The 15597-nt window shown below is 41.7% G+C and overlaps 1 long non-coding RNA gene across 1 annotated transcript; it reads right to left on the reverse strand.

The window, feature by feature from the left end:
* Positions 1–10874: 10874 nt before the first annotated feature.
* On the reverse strand, positions 10875–15068 carry LOC114589319 (uncharacterized). The gene is made up of 2 exons (XR_013391368.1): positions 14892–15068; positions 10875–10935 (listed from the first exon to the last, which is right to left on the reverse strand). It is a non-coding gene; the product is annotated as an uncharacterized LOC114589319 (long non-coding RNA).
* Between the last annotated feature and the right edge of the window lie 529 nt (positions 15069–15597).

Here is a 15597-nt window from a genome sequence, read left to right on the forward strand (position 1 = left end):
AGGAAGGTTTTATACAAACTTAAGCTGTGGCGCCAACTTGGGCCCGAGGCTGTGGCTGCTGAGTGTGTGTGTGCTCCAGGGCCTGAGCATCCTCCACGGGTCCTCTGTTGAGGCCCACCGTGGCTGCAGATGCACCCCAGAAGCATGTCTGTGGCCACGGCAGGACCCAACAGGAGCCCCACAGTGGAGGCGCAGACCACGGCCCAGTTGCTGCCATAGCACCATAGTGCCAGTGGTAAGGTGGTGGGATGTGGTGGTAGGCTGCAGTGGTGGCAGCGGGGGACAAAGGACGGGGCATCCTGAGCAAATATTTTGTGGGTGCCTGGGCCCCCGGACTCCCTGGATCTGGCACCAGTAGTGATGATGGTGATGATGGTTATTTATACCCCGCCCATCTGGCTGGGTTGCCCCGGCCACTCTGGGTGGCTTCCAACACTTATAAACACATAAGAAAGCATCAAACATTAATAACAGCAACCTGATCCAATACTAAAAAGTCACAATAACTTTATTTTTTTAATTTTAATTTTTCATTTTCTCATTTTACATGTGTTTTGACAAAGAAATATCAATCTTAACATAATTAATCCAAATTTTATTCGACTTCCCTCCCCTCCTTTCTGCGATTACTTATTTTACATCTTTTTGTTACTGCATATCCAAGTTATACCTAGTTATTAACTCCCCATTATATTCCCTTTTAGTTCCCTTTTAATTATCTCTTACTATATCAGTTTATATGAACCCTGCTTACATTTTAAGTTCTTTACAGTGTGTCTTCAAATAATCAATAAATTTTCTATTCTTTACATATCTCTCCTCCAATTATTCCTAAGAGAAAAGCTTCTGGCTTTTTGTTTTTAAAACACACACACACAGAAGTTAACCTTAGCATCCCCCCCCCCAATTCATTATATATCATTTCCCAGAAAGCTTTAACCACCTTACATGACCAATACATATGAAAAATGTTACCTTCTTTCTCTTTGTATTTCCAACAGGTATCTGATTTCAACTTAAACATTTTTGTTTGCCATTCTAACAGCATTTTAGACATTTTAGACATTATTTTTTTGTTATTCTCTAGCAGGTCTTTCCCAAATTGTGAGATTTGGTTAGCAAAAATATAAGTTACAATAACTTTAAAATAAACATATAAACAAAAAAAGCAATATTCAATAATCTATTAGAATATAATAGTAAACAGTAAAATTAAGTATCAGCAAATAATAAACAGTTTACACTTATCAGTTACAATAAAGAATTACTAAACTATAATCAATAAAAATTATGGCAAGACACAGTGCATAAAATACCACAAAACATACAAAACCATGTAAAAATGTAAAAGGATTGAACTGAGGAACAAAGACACACAACTTATAAAATTAATTTTTAAGAAATATCCCTAAACTCCTCTTCTCTCTTCCCAGCTGCTTCTGCTGTTCTTAAAGTCATGGTCTGGGAAAGGGCTGGAGGGTGGGGCAAGGCAGGTGGAAAAGGCATTGGCTGATTGCCATCAGAACGTCTCTCTCCCTAATAGTACTGCGACAGAATCACTATAGTTCCCATTTCTTTTCTCTCTCCTCCCCCCGCCCCGTGACTTGTTTATCTCTTTTCAATTATGGTCCTCATCGTGTACATTCACCACCAAAGTAGAGTATAATGTTGTTGACCTTTCCAGGCCTTCAAGTTAATGTTCCCAATAATGGGCTGGTTGATATAATCAAGTTCTTTATAAGCTAATATGAGCTTTATTCGCTTTTGTTTATTATGTGGGAAACTTACTTAACAATTTTCTTCATAAGTATTGTAATTAAAGAAGATGTGACACTTGTCAATGATGGCATAACTCATTCAGGAGAGGGCACCAAGTGTGCACATCTGTATATTTGCATGAGAAAAATATCTAAAAATAATTTCACAAAAGAGAAAAGGTTATTCAGTGTACATAACCCATGCCAGCTCCAATTATATGTTTCGGCTTTGACTATTTAGATCTTGATTGGAGCAACATAGATGTGATGAGCTAATTGCAGAGCAGACAGTGCCCTGCTCTGAACTTATGGACAGTAGCGTAAATTAGGAACAAACGCTGATGAATTTCAATGGGTGAGAGACAATTCTTGGATGGCGCAGCATAATTTTGTACCACTTATCAAATTTCTTCTGAAATATATCGATCAGAATTCATACCAAATTTGGAAAGTGAGCATTATTCCTGGAACTTGGTCAGTGTCACCCTTAATGTATGTTCTCACCTTTTGCAAACACAAAGGTATTGTAAGAGTCCAGGGCCATCACCTTCACATACAGCTGGCTTTTCACTTCTTATTTAGTAGTCCCTGGTCTAGCAGATCACCATTACAGGTCTTGCTTGGGAAGTTCACTCACTTTCTTTGGCTGCGGGCTGGCATTCCCCTGTGTGCCCGGATCTGACGTGCAAAGTCCCAGGCAGCAAATGAAGCCTCTGAGCCAAGCTTGCTGCCTGGCTAATTGGTCCTGCCTACTCACCTAATCAGTGAATTGCAAGTGGGCATGGACCACCATGGATTGGGCTTAGTCTGCCCCTCCAGTTTATTGAATAGGCATGTAGTTTGCTCTGCAGTCACTTTTCATTGGATCTCCCACCCGCTTTTATAGAATCATAGAATGGTAGAGTTTTAAGGGACCCCAAAAGTCATCTAGTTCAACACCTGCAATGCAGGAATCTCAGCTAAAGCATCCATGACAAGTCTGATTCAAAGTCTCCAAGGAAGGAGAGTCCACAACCTTATAAGGAAGACTGCTCCACTGTTGAACAGATCTTAGAAAGTTTTTTTCCGTATGTTTAGTCGAAATCTCCTTTCTTGAAGAACCCAGTTCCTTCAAGCGCTCCTTGTAAGCGTTGGTCTCCAGACCCTTGATCATCTTGGTTGCCCACGTTCTATCCATATGTCATCTTTTTCATGGGTAGACTCGTCATAGTTAAAAGTAGAAGGCAGCAAAAGTGTGCCCTCTTTTTTGCTCTTCAAAATATGGCAATCTCCTTCTTAAATTGTGGTGCCCAGAATTGGACATAGTATTCTAGGTATGGTCTGACCAAGGCGGAATAGAGTGGTACTATTACTTTTACATGCTGCTGTTTCATGGTTATTTCATGGTTATGGCATGGTTATGGCATGGCCAGGTTGGAATTTTCTCAGTTGGCAAATTGACATTCGTCTTCTGCTTTTTGCCATCCTTGTGGCAATTGTCACAACTTTGGTGGTTTAGCCATTGGCTAAATATAGTCTTGGTCACATGGGGAGGTTGACGTCTCTGCATGGTTCCTCCAAAATGGGGTATTCCATTAAAGGGATCTAGGGGAGATACTTCTGTCCAGAAGCCCAAGTGAGAATGAGAGGCCACAGCACTCCCCAGATGCAGTCTAGTAGGGGAGTTACCCTTTGATATAGGTCTGGGACTCCCTCATTTCCAGTTAACCCCAAAACTCAAGTTCTTTCAGCTGGCAGGCTGGAAGGGTGGTGGGGTCTACCCAATGCCTATGCCAAGCCTACAATCAATAAAGTTGTGGTCTGATTTCACCCAAATAGTGTTTGTCACGTCTCTTATTCTTGGTATTGGGGAGGACCAAAGAGTTGGGGGGATGCCTTGCCATGCAAGAACAGTGCTTTTTCTTCTTCAGGGGGGTACTCAAGGGTACGCAGTACTGGCATCTCCCCCTCTTTTTTGCACTTACTGTAACAACTTCATAGTGCATACTGGCATCTACTTTTCTAGGGGGGAAAGCACTGCACAAGAGTGTCAGAGTATTGTGGGGAAGGTCAAGGTTTTCAGCAAAAATTTAAGGCCTGTTTTCAAATTTATTGATTAATATAGATCTGCACATTTAAAATCATGCATAAAGAAAAAGTGACTTGCCAGAAGTGTAAACAATTCTGGGGGAAAATATGCTAATGGTCTGAAACTATGGTGATGCCCTTCCTTGACTGAAACAATTGTTAAATGCAGAATGTTGAAAACTTGGAGCATCATCTCAATTCAATGAGAATGTCGCCAGATTTTGTACCTCAGTTCCTTCTATAAACCTGCTAACAAATTCCCTGGTTCTTCTGGATCACACACCTACATTCTTATCACTGCATTTATGTCTCTACACATGTCAACTAGCATGGTATTTGAACCCTGTGGTGCTTTGATCCTAATGTGTCACACATTTGATTATTGAGCACAAAAGGTTGGGAGTGAAGGTTTTATCGGATTCTAGCTCTTACATGTTCAGTAATGTTGGCCTTGAAATGTAGCAAGAGAAGAGGTAGGGAACCCTTTTAGGTAGAGAGCCACGTTGCCTCCTGGGAAACCTTCCAGAGGCCAATGCCAGTTTTAGGCAGGGTAAGAGACAAAAGCAGGTAAAGCAACAAATTCAAGTTTTACCATTGTACAGTAGGCTAGTTGCTATACACTCACACTCAACCCTCTCTTATCTTCTATCTAGGAAAATGTATCAGAGTTCTGAGGAAACATTATTGCAAAGCAAAAGCATTCAATGTGGCTTGGAAGCAGGGCCAGTTAGGGGTGTGGCTGGACTAGGTGGGCCAGGGAGGGTCCTGGTGGTCAGCTAAAGGGGCAGAAGACCCCAGACCCCAGGTGTAATAGCTAAGAGTGATATTTATGAGCTGAAAAGTGATAATGTCCAATGCTCACTGGATAGATGGGTGGATATTCAATCATCCTCCACTGCCAAATCCAAAATCTGGACCCAGTCATATTTCCCAAGTGCTTACTTAGGAGCCCCCATGGCCTGATTGCTGCTTTCAGTGCCTGGGACACCCCTGATGCAACTTTTAAGCCATCAGGAAGGGAGAGGGTGTGTTATTTAAATACCAAGCTGGATAAATAGTTTTATGGGAAATGCCACTTATTTCATAAGGCAGCCAGGTATTACAAAAGGAACAATCTTGTATTTTGAGTCAGTTTAATGTAGGCTTAGTAAAAGCATTACAATCACCTTTCCCTGCCAATCACACCACTGGCAAGCTATCACACAAAGGGTACAGGAAGATGTTAATAGTGCTTGAACCAAACTCTGACATTTCCTTACCCACTAAAACTCCCATTCAGGCCAAGGAGAAATCTGCAAATAAAGAGATCCCAGAGCTCAAAGGTGATTAAGTATTTGGTATAATTGTGGCACTATGTCAAACCCCTCATGAAAACCAATACCAGATGAATAACACTGAAGGTGTTCTTTGTCTAAATGGAATCAATAACAGGATGGAGCATGGAAATAAACTTTGTGACTAGCAGAGTAGGAGCAGCATAATCCATTTTGCTCTGCTGGTTCTAGATTTTAAATATCCTCCACAATTATTTAGGTTTTCTCATATGTTCTCTAAAATAAATGTTGTTGGTGCTGGTACAGTGGTACCTCGCAAGACGAATGCCTCGCAAGACGAAAAACGCAAGACGAAAGGGTTTTTGGTTTTTTGAGTTGCTTCGCAAGACAAATTTCCCTATGGGCTTGCTTCGCAAGACAAAAACGTCTTGCAAGTTTGTTTCCTTTTTCTTAAAACCGTTAATACAGTTGTGACTTGACTTCGAGGAGCAACTCATAGCACGCGGTGTGGTAGCCTTTTTTGAGGTTTTTGAAGACTTTGGTGATTTTTGAAGCTTTTCCAAAACTTTTCCGAAACCGTGCTTCGCAAGACGAAAAATTTGCAAGACGAAAAAACTCGCGGAACGAATTAATTTCGTCTTGCGAGGCACCACTGTATGCTTGGGGGCAGGAGAGGGAATCTACCTTATATCTTATACATTGCTAAGTGGCATTTAGCTGCTAGACCAGCATTTCCTAAAATAGTGTGGCAAGGCATTACCTCCTACCGCTTGGTCCTCCGCAAGAATAAGAGGCACGACAGCCATTATTTGGGTGAAATCAGACCACAACTTTAGTGACTGTAGATGTAAGAGGTGTGGCATAGGTGTTGTGTAGACTCAAATCAAGCACTTAGCACTCCCCAAGCGCAATCAAGTTGGGGAGTTACTCCTTGATGTAGGTCAGGAACTCCCTCATTTCTAGTTGACCCCAAAATGTAAGTTCTTCTGGCAGGCAGGCCAGCTGAAAGCATCTCCCCTGGATCCCTCTAATGGGATGCCCCATTTTGGAGGTGTCAGGCACAGACTACAACCTCCCCTCTAACCAAGATTATGCCTATACAATGCCTAAACCACCACTCAAGCTCACCACCAAACCACTCATATCTGAAGCCAAAACCTTAAGCATCCCACCAGATCAGACAACCAAATATCATTACCCATGTCAGTCAGATGCACTCCATCACGTCTGAATATGGCCCCATTTTTCAAGGTAATATTAGGGTGCCGAATTGCCATACCACCCAGGAACTGCACCTTGCGCTTTATTCTACGATTTAAACTCTTCCTGGCTCGATTCATGACAGATCCCTGGAGGATGCAACCCCCCTGGCCAAACCAAAACTGCCTCTCCAGTAGATAAGACCAGCAAAGGATGATCTGTGGGTAGTGAGCATGTAAGGTCTCCAAGTGCTTAGCAATGACCCTGGTGAGGTCAATGGCTCTCCATTCACCCAGCTCATTCTCACCCACCTGGAAGACAATGAAATCAGGTGGACCCAACAAGGAGATTTGATTTGTCAGAAGTGGCAGCACGTGATGCCATCTCATTCCCCTCTGAGTGATCCAGGATATCTGTATGTAGGAAGGAAAACCCAGGTTCTCTTCCCAGATGGATTCTGTTGCACGAGCGTGGGCCCAATGCACAATACTGTGCCCGCAAATCCAGACCTTCTTAGGTGATAATCCTGCAAACCAAAGAACAAGATAATGTGAGATCAGGTGCACTGGGACACATAACTCTTGTATGACTCAGAGCACCATCCCCTGAGGAATTTAATTCTAGCCACTGGAAGGCCAAATCTGGGGAAGGGTGCGGGCTGCAAATGGTGGTAGCTTTTTTCAAAACCCTGGAGCCCCTGGAAAACTGATATTTGGCCAGGTAAGGCCATGGATGAGCAATGGTCTTGGGCCAGGTGGCCTTCTCCGGAGGAACCTGGAGGTGTCACAGAGGGGGGAGGGGCCCTCCTGAGAGGACACTGCCATGTTTAGCATGGCACCTCTGCCCAGCCAATCAATCTTTGAGCAGCAAATCGTAATGGTACCTGAGTCCAAACTCAGGGAAATGTCCTCCAAGAGATGGCTCCTTAGATTGCCTTGAATTGCCACCCACAGTGATACATTCACTAATATGTAGAGCTCTGAAGATGGCCAAGGAAAATGTCACCCTGAAGAGATGGTGTTCGTACCTTGACCAGCAGACAGATAAAATGATTTATCCTCTACAATTATTTCAGTTCTGTCATGTGCTTTCTGAAATAACTATTGTTAGTGCTGGTATGCTTGGGGGACAGGAAACAGAATGTACCTTATACCTTACACATTGCTAAGTGGCATATATGCCCACTTAGCTGCTACACCTGCATTTCCTGAAATTCTGGTGGTTGGGATAACCTCTTCCTAACACTGTTCTTTGGTGTTTCAGGTCAGCACTAGAAGGGTGCATCCCTGTCTCCCCCACTCAAGCTGCGCACAAGCTGGAGAAGTCTCTGCCTGTGTGTAACCTACTTCTGCTCCTCTCTTTTCAATCCTCTTCTGTTCCTGGGAGACAGTGGACAGGAGAGGTTGAGGCAGGAGAAGGAGGTGTAGAAACCCCTGACTCTACACCAGCCTGACCCACCCCTCTTTCCTACTGTTTCCCCCTCTCCAATTCTGCAGCTTCTCTTGCCTCTGCCTCACATCTCCCAGCTGTTACAGGCTCCTCCAGATCAGTGATTCTTTCTTCCAAGTCAGTCTATAACCCCCGTTTTTCCCAGTGCCCACTCACCAGAATCCAACCACCATTCCTCAGTGTTCAGTCAGTCCCTGGCAGGCCACATATCCTCTCAAGCCACACCCCTCATCAACACTGCTTTGCATCTTCATTGGGTGTTTTTGCCTGACTTGAATATGTCTTCAAACTTTGTGAGAATCGTATTTATTGTTCTGCCTTTTGGCTTTATTCCCAATAAAGGAATATAGTCCGCAGAAGGGAATTTGGCCCTTTGGTTGAAAAGAGTTCCTTACCCCACATGAGAAAATGCTTTGTTCTGCCCCAACTTTCTTTCCCGGAAGATTAAATACAGGCGTTCTTTATTTTCTTATTTGTGTGCTGCTAATTATAGTACAGCATTTCAGCAGCCGTGCAAACCTGCTTAAATAGAAAGCTTGGAAAACAGTACATTGAAGGGTGTGTGTGTGGGATTTTGGGAAGCTACTTTCAAATAGAACAAATCTATAGAACTGTTACCATTAACAGAATTGAGGGGGTTGCACCAAGATATATAAACCTCAATTCAGATACATACCAACACATCAACAAATGCACATGCATGTATGTGTGCCCCCCCAAAAAAAAAAGTTATGCAAGATGCAGCACAAGTTACTTCTATATGGATTGTATTTCATGATGATATTATTGTGAGGAAGCTGGTGAAATGTGTTTTGAACGAGGTAACTGTTTGTTGGATTTGTACCTGGTTGACTGACCAAACCCAGACAGTGCTCATTAATGGTTCTGAGTCATCCTGGAAGAAAGTGACAAGTAAGGTGCACAGTTGTTCAACGTCTTTATAAATAACTTGGGACTCAGCTACATTGGCAAAGAAATAGCACTTTATATGTGTTGTTTATGCATTCTGACACTGTGACACTAGATGGTGATGTGGAGTTCCGCACAATATAAAAACACAATGAAACACCAAACATTAAAGCCTCCTCTATACAGATGTCTTAATTACTTGACATCTATCAGGACAGGAAGATGTTCCAAAGGGCAGACACCACTACCATGAACCCTTTGCCTGGTTCCTTGTAACTCCATTACTTGCAATGAGGGAACCATCAGAAGGCCCTTGGAGCTGACAATGGGGGTGGAGACACTTCGTCAGGCATATAGGGCCAGAGCCATTAGTATACATGTCCAAGTATTTCTTATTATTTCTTTTCTTAAAAACAACAACAACAAAACCAAGCAATGAATTCTGAAACCCTATTGAGCATGAAAAGTGTTAGAACACAGCCCTTCACATTGCATTTTCGTTCAAGCAGTTGAAAGCTCAACCATGTTTGGGTTAAGAAGGGTTTTTGTTTTTGTTTTTGTAAAGGAGCTGAACAGACATGAAAAATAGTGATCAGATTAGATATTGGATTACATATCTTAAATCTCATTTGAATGAGATAGCAGAACCAGCACAAAACTGTTGACACATGAGATTACAGGTGTTGCAGACATTGATTGGATTAAAGAATTGTTACATAGTTCCCTGCTTCTATTAGATAGGTGTAAACAGTGCAAAAAAGCAGTCTATATAAGGCCAAATAGAACTATTTAAATAAGTTGAATGAACTAATGCAATGGTTCTTAAAGTGGAGCAGTGACATGCGGTCAGTGGACTAGGAAGACCAGGTTCTATTAAATGTTCCTAGTAAATTAGAATAATAAATTATTAAAGCCTGGTGCCTCTTTCCCGAAGCCCAAGAAGCTTCTATCCAACTTAGGATGGGAGGCACGATGCTACAACTGGGACCTGCCCAGCTTTGGGAAGGAGACAGTAGGGCTCCAACATCCTTTCAGAGGCCTACGTCCTCCTTCCCAAAGCCCATGAAGCTTCTGCCCAATTTAGGGAGATGTGATGCTCATGCTTGCAATATCACACACACACACACCAGCCTTGCAAGCTGGCACCTCTGGCACTAACTGTTTTCCTACAAAAAAGTCCACTGCACACCACTGGAGTGGAGTTAATGGCTCCCCTTGCATACTTTCATGTCATTTCTGAAACCACAGGGGGGGGGTTAAAGAGCCAAGGGTTTCTTGAAAGTTTATAGGCCAAAAAGGCAAGCCACTTTTCAGAGTAATCCCACCCCAAGTTAAAGTGAAAAATGACTTGCCTTTTCAGCATTGCAAGTATCTAATGCTGGAATATCATAGGAAGGAAGTACAGTATTAATGGAGAGAAGTAAAATTACTAAGGTTCAGAACTGGGAAGCCATTGGGCATGGAACCTTTGAAATGCTCCAAATGAAGAGGAATTGTAAGATTTACCTAAATACATTTAAAATGTACCATAGAGATTTTTCTTTCATGCTATGTATTTATATTATAAGATGGAATTGTCAAATGTACTTAAAGGTACTTAAAAACTGTAATAATAAAAAATGTTAGCGGGTGTTAGTGTAGAATTACACTCCTGAAAACAGAAGATTAATTAACATTAATTTTGAATTATGACAAACTGGGTTAAGATAATTACTTGTGTAGTGTAATTATTTCATTATAAGGCAACTTGCATCCAAGTCTTCAGCTAAGAAAGAAATTGGTTGTGACATTTGTTCCTGTGTTTTGCCATTCTTACCCAACAATTTGGACTTCAAAGATATTTCAATTGTTGCCAGATGGAGATGAAAAGATGAGAGATCCCCTCTTCCTCCCCCCGCCCTCGCTCCTTATCAAAGCCTTCACTGTGAAGAACTGAAGCTAATTGGATCAAGTAACAAAGAAACTATTGAAATTACAACCCGAGAACAAACAGACAGTATAACAAAGAAAAAGAAAAACCCTAATATGGGTGAGCACTATCATACAATTTTATTAAAATGAACCCTGTATTATTTTATTATTATTATTGTACCAAAGGTGGAATGAAACAGAAACAAAATTTCTTGCAATAAGACATTCTCCTTTGAGATCAGTCTATATAAAGACAAAAGAGAGGGAATCCAAAGTAATATTTTAAAGGTAATTATTATGTTACTCACCTTCTGCCTGCATCATGTGGGTGGTGATAAGTGTTTTTCACCTTTAATGGAATGTCAAATCTAAGGGCAAGCCAGAACACATAATTAAATAGTCAGACTGTGATCACTTATAAAAGGATGCTGTGATTACTAAGACCCAGAATGGGTTTCTCAAAAAACAAGTCATACCAGATTAATCTCGTTTCTTTTTTTCTCTTTTGATAGGATGACAAGCTTGGTGGATCAGGGGAATGCTGTGGAAGTAGTGTATCTTGATTTCAGTAAACCTTTGACAAAGATCCTCATTATCCTCTTGCAGAGAACCTGGTAAAATGTGGGCTTGACGAGGAACCTGTTAGGTTGATTTTTTGCTGGTTGACAGGCCAAACCCAAAGAATGCTCACTAATGGTTCCTCATCATTCTGGAAAAAAGTGGCAAGTCGGGTGCTGTAGGGTTCTGTCTGGGCCAGTTGTTATAAATTGCTTCGATGAAGCTGAGGGGATTGCTCATAAAATTTGCAGATAACACCAAACTGGAAGGGGTAGCTAACACTGTAGAAGACAGAATTGGGATTCAATATGACTGTAACAGGTTGGAGAACTGGGCCCAAACAAACAAAATTAATTTCAATAGGGACAATTGGTAGGTCCAGCTGCACTAATATAAAATGGGGGTTACCTGGCTTACCAGTGGAATGTGTGAAAAGGATATCAGGGTCTTAATATATCACAAGCTTAACATAAGGCAACAGTATTATGTAGCAAAAAAAAGCAGGGGAGGGGCCCTCTGATAAATTCATCAAAATCTTTCTCCCTGTGAGTATGCCGGTGAGCATTGTTGCAACATTAGGGGAAGGCATTTGAGCTGAGCCCTAGTGTGGAGTTTGGGACTCCGCACTAGAGACGGTAAAAGAACTCTTAAGTCCCATTAGCTGCCTTTATCTCCAAATGGATTTTGCATCCTTAAGCACACTTCTCTTCTTCATCTGACTTTGTCCAGGTTCCCTGACCAAAATACTTTCACCTCAGAGCAAGAGTGTTCCAGACTCCTGAGCAGATGCTGGTCTTGCATGCATCATTTAGATCTTTTCACAAACAATTAGGAATTTAATTGGGAGGTTTGCTGTCAGAGTTGGACTTCCCTGCTGATGTGTTCCCCATTCCAAAATCATGAGCACTTACTCCATGACCTCTGGAGAGTTAATCATATCCATAAATAACTTGCTGGTATGACCAATCTTCCCTCAAACAAGAAAAAGAGTGCAATCCTATTCATAGTTATTCACTTATGTTAAGAAATTTATAGACCCCTCATATGATAATATTTATCAGGACAATGTAGAGAAAACCACAAAATAGAGTATAAAACATATACAATGACTAACACAGTTAAAGTCTAACAGTATAAAATGACCAGGGGACAATAATTACAAATTTCTTTTGGGGTAAATAGCTTGAGTAAATAAAAACAGTCTTCCATATGAATCCTAAACATAGATTGTTAGTGCTTGTCTTCCATGAAAGACATTGAGATCTTAAATTTCTGCGGCACCCTGTGTAACATTAACATTTGGAACAGCCCCGCCTCTTGCCTTCCATTCTACATTACAGTTGTAGAGTTCCCTGTGGCACCCCCGAGGCTCTGTGCCCAATGTGACTGAACGGTCACACTCCTCTAAATCACTTGTGATGCCTTATATACAATGGGTTCTACTGGTTATTGACCAAAATTATATATATAATGGGTCCACAACAATGAAAACCATATTACTAGGAGGTTCTCAGTCTGGAAGCATAGTGACAGAGAGAAGTGTAAAGAGAGAGGTGGTCACTCATGTAGCCTGGCCCATCAGCATATAAGCAAGAAGCAACATCTTCAACCTTGTCTGGTAGCAGATGGGCAACTATTGTAGCTGCTTCAAAAATGTACAATAAGTTGTGGTCACACTAACTTCAGTTTCTGGACCAATTTCAAGAGCAGCCCCACATAGAGTGCATTGCAGTAATCAAATTTTGTGGTTACAAATGCATGGCCTTACTCGAGAATAAGTTCCACACAATCTACTGTTAATTTCTCTTTCTTTCTTTCTACTCAGAAGCAAATTAAATTCAATGGAATAGAAATGCATATTCACTGGGACTCACTTCTAAGTAAACCTGAATTGCAGTTTCTGTGGAAAATATGAATTCTGTATTATGGATCATTAGGAGAGTGGCTTAAAAAAAACTTAGTATGAAAATGTACTTATAGAAATATGGTTTCTGCACCTCAAAAAAAAATAGTATAGAGCTGGAAAAGTTTCAGAAAATGGCAAGCAAAATGACTGAGGGGTTGGGGCAACCCCCCCCCCCCCCCCGCATGTGTCTTTGTGTTATGATAAGGCCTCTGAATAAAAACCTCTGGCATTTGCATGAATTGAATTAAGAATGCGTCAATTTGGGTTCTCTTGGTTTCTCATTTTCCCAGTCTTAAATTCAGTATGCCACATTTCGGCAGCGCTTTTTCTTTTTTAAAAATAAAAATTCTCATGAAAATTCTTCAGCATTTAGTGCAAATTTCTCCAAATCAACACATTTCTGTATGCTGTTTTGTTGACTTCACATGCATTTTTCAAGCAATTTATCTTAATATTATGCCTTTTGTATGTTATTTCCAGTAATATATTCATTTTATGTATTCCCCTCTCTAATATGTTCATTTTTATAAACTTTCGATGGTTAAAGAACTGCAACGCAAAATGCAGGTAAGTGCAATTTTTGAAAAATGGCTATGTGCTCAGATAGATGGTTCCATGATGGTTCTCATGCTGTTGGCTTTAAATATAAACTGCGGCCTTTTGGCTAAGATCAAGTGTAAATATAAACTGAATTGAATTTCTTCCCCATCCTTAAGTGGAATGTAGTCTATTGTACAATATTATCTTTTGCTCCCTCCCCAAACTTTTGCCTCTGGCGCCGCCCACCACAGGTATGTGGCCTCTGAAATATTGCCATTTGGAAATACTGGAAAGGGTTCCTCATCTCTGCTGTAGGGAATGCAAAAGGTAGTTGTGGAAACAATTGCTAAGGGGGGAAACCTATAGTAAGTCCCCCTAGATAAACAGGTTAGGATTTAGTGGATCTCCAGCTCAGATGGTTGATTCCCAGCTCAGTCAGGCTCAGCCAAATATACAGTGAGGTAACTTGTGCTTCCCAGGTCAGAAAGTTCCTCAGAAGGAGTGTTCTGGGTGTGTAGGGGGTGTGTAGGGAATGGCTGGATCTCAAGCCTATGCAGCTCAGTCGCATGATCTTGTTTATTATTATTTATTATACTGTTTGTTTGTTTGTTTGTTTTTGTTTGTTGCATTTGTATACTGCCCTTTATCCAAAGATCTCTGGGTGGTTCACAGCATAAAAATACAAAATAAAAACACAATACAGTGGTACCTCAGGTTAAGTATTTGATTCATTCCGGAGGTCCATACTTAACCTGAAACTGTTCTTAACCTGAAGCACCACTTTAGCTAATGGGGCCTCCTGCTGCTGCCGTGCCACCGGAGCCCGATTTCTGTTCTCATCCTGAAGCAAAGTTCTTAACCTGAAGCACTATTTCTGGGTTAGTGGAGTCTGTAACCTGAAGCGTATGCAACCTGAAGCGTGTGTAACCTGAGGTACCACTGTACGTAATTAAAAACAAGAACAAGGACATAAAATGTTAATCAGCCAAAGTCTGGTTGAAGAGGAACATTTTCACCTGGCGCCTAAAGATGGATAATGAAGGCTCCAGGTGAGCCTCCCTGGAAAGAGCTTTCTACAAAAGGGAAGCCACTGCAGAAAAGGCCTGTTCTCATCGCCCATAGAGACACAGCTAGGATTTGGCTATGTCCAGCTGGGAAACCAGCCAAAGTTGATGGAAGGCACTTCATGCTACCAAGGCCACATGAGCCTCAAATGACCCCCAAGATGAATAACCACTCATTCAGAGGAAGTGTAACTACATCAAGAGCAGGCAACATCCTATCCATCCAGTTTAAGGAACCATTCAGTGACAGTCTTACCTCAAATGAGCTTCAGCTTGTTGGCTCTCAGCTAGTCTGTTACTGAGACAAGACAATGGTCCAGCCCATCCAATGCCTCACCTGCAGCTGTAAAGAAATAGAGTTGTCTGTCATCAGCATATTGTTAACAATGTACTCCAAAACTCTGGATTACCCCACTCAGTGGTTTCATGTAGATGTTAAACAGCATGGGGGATAAAACTGAAAACCGAGCATTACCCTTTGGAAACAATAGTCCAAGTAGGACCAGAACAACTGCAAATCAGTGCCACCCACCCATAACATGAACGGCTACTCCAGGAGGATACCATGGTCAATGGTACAGAAAGCCACTGAGAGGTCAAGAATTAACAATGACACATTTCCCGTGTCTCTCTCAACAGAAGTCATCATACAGAGTGACCAAAACAGATTCTCCGCCAAAATCAGGAAAATGATCCAGAACAACAGTTTCCTCCAAGCAGTGGTAGAGGAAGGGGGGGTACGGACCACCCTCGGTGTCATCACTGAGGGGGAGGGTGACAAAATGACAAAAATATGAGTTGTTGTTTGTTTGTTTGTTTTTTAAAAAAACAGCTCCCGAAACGTTTTAGTTCGGTCCACAAATGTAAGGAAATGCAGCTGGCACTGGGTGCGACACCGCGGGGGCCAGCACTTAGTGCGGGGCCTGCAGTGTGCCCGAGCCAATGGCAGTGTGGGACTTGTT

This window comes from Podarcis muralis, chromosome Z (genome assembly GCF_964188315.1).
Source record: "Podarcis muralis chromosome Z, rPodMur119.hap1.1, whole genome shotgun sequence".
NCBI classification, from domain to species: domain Eukaryota; kingdom Metazoa; phylum Chordata; class Lepidosauria; order Squamata; family Lacertidae; genus Podarcis; species Podarcis muralis.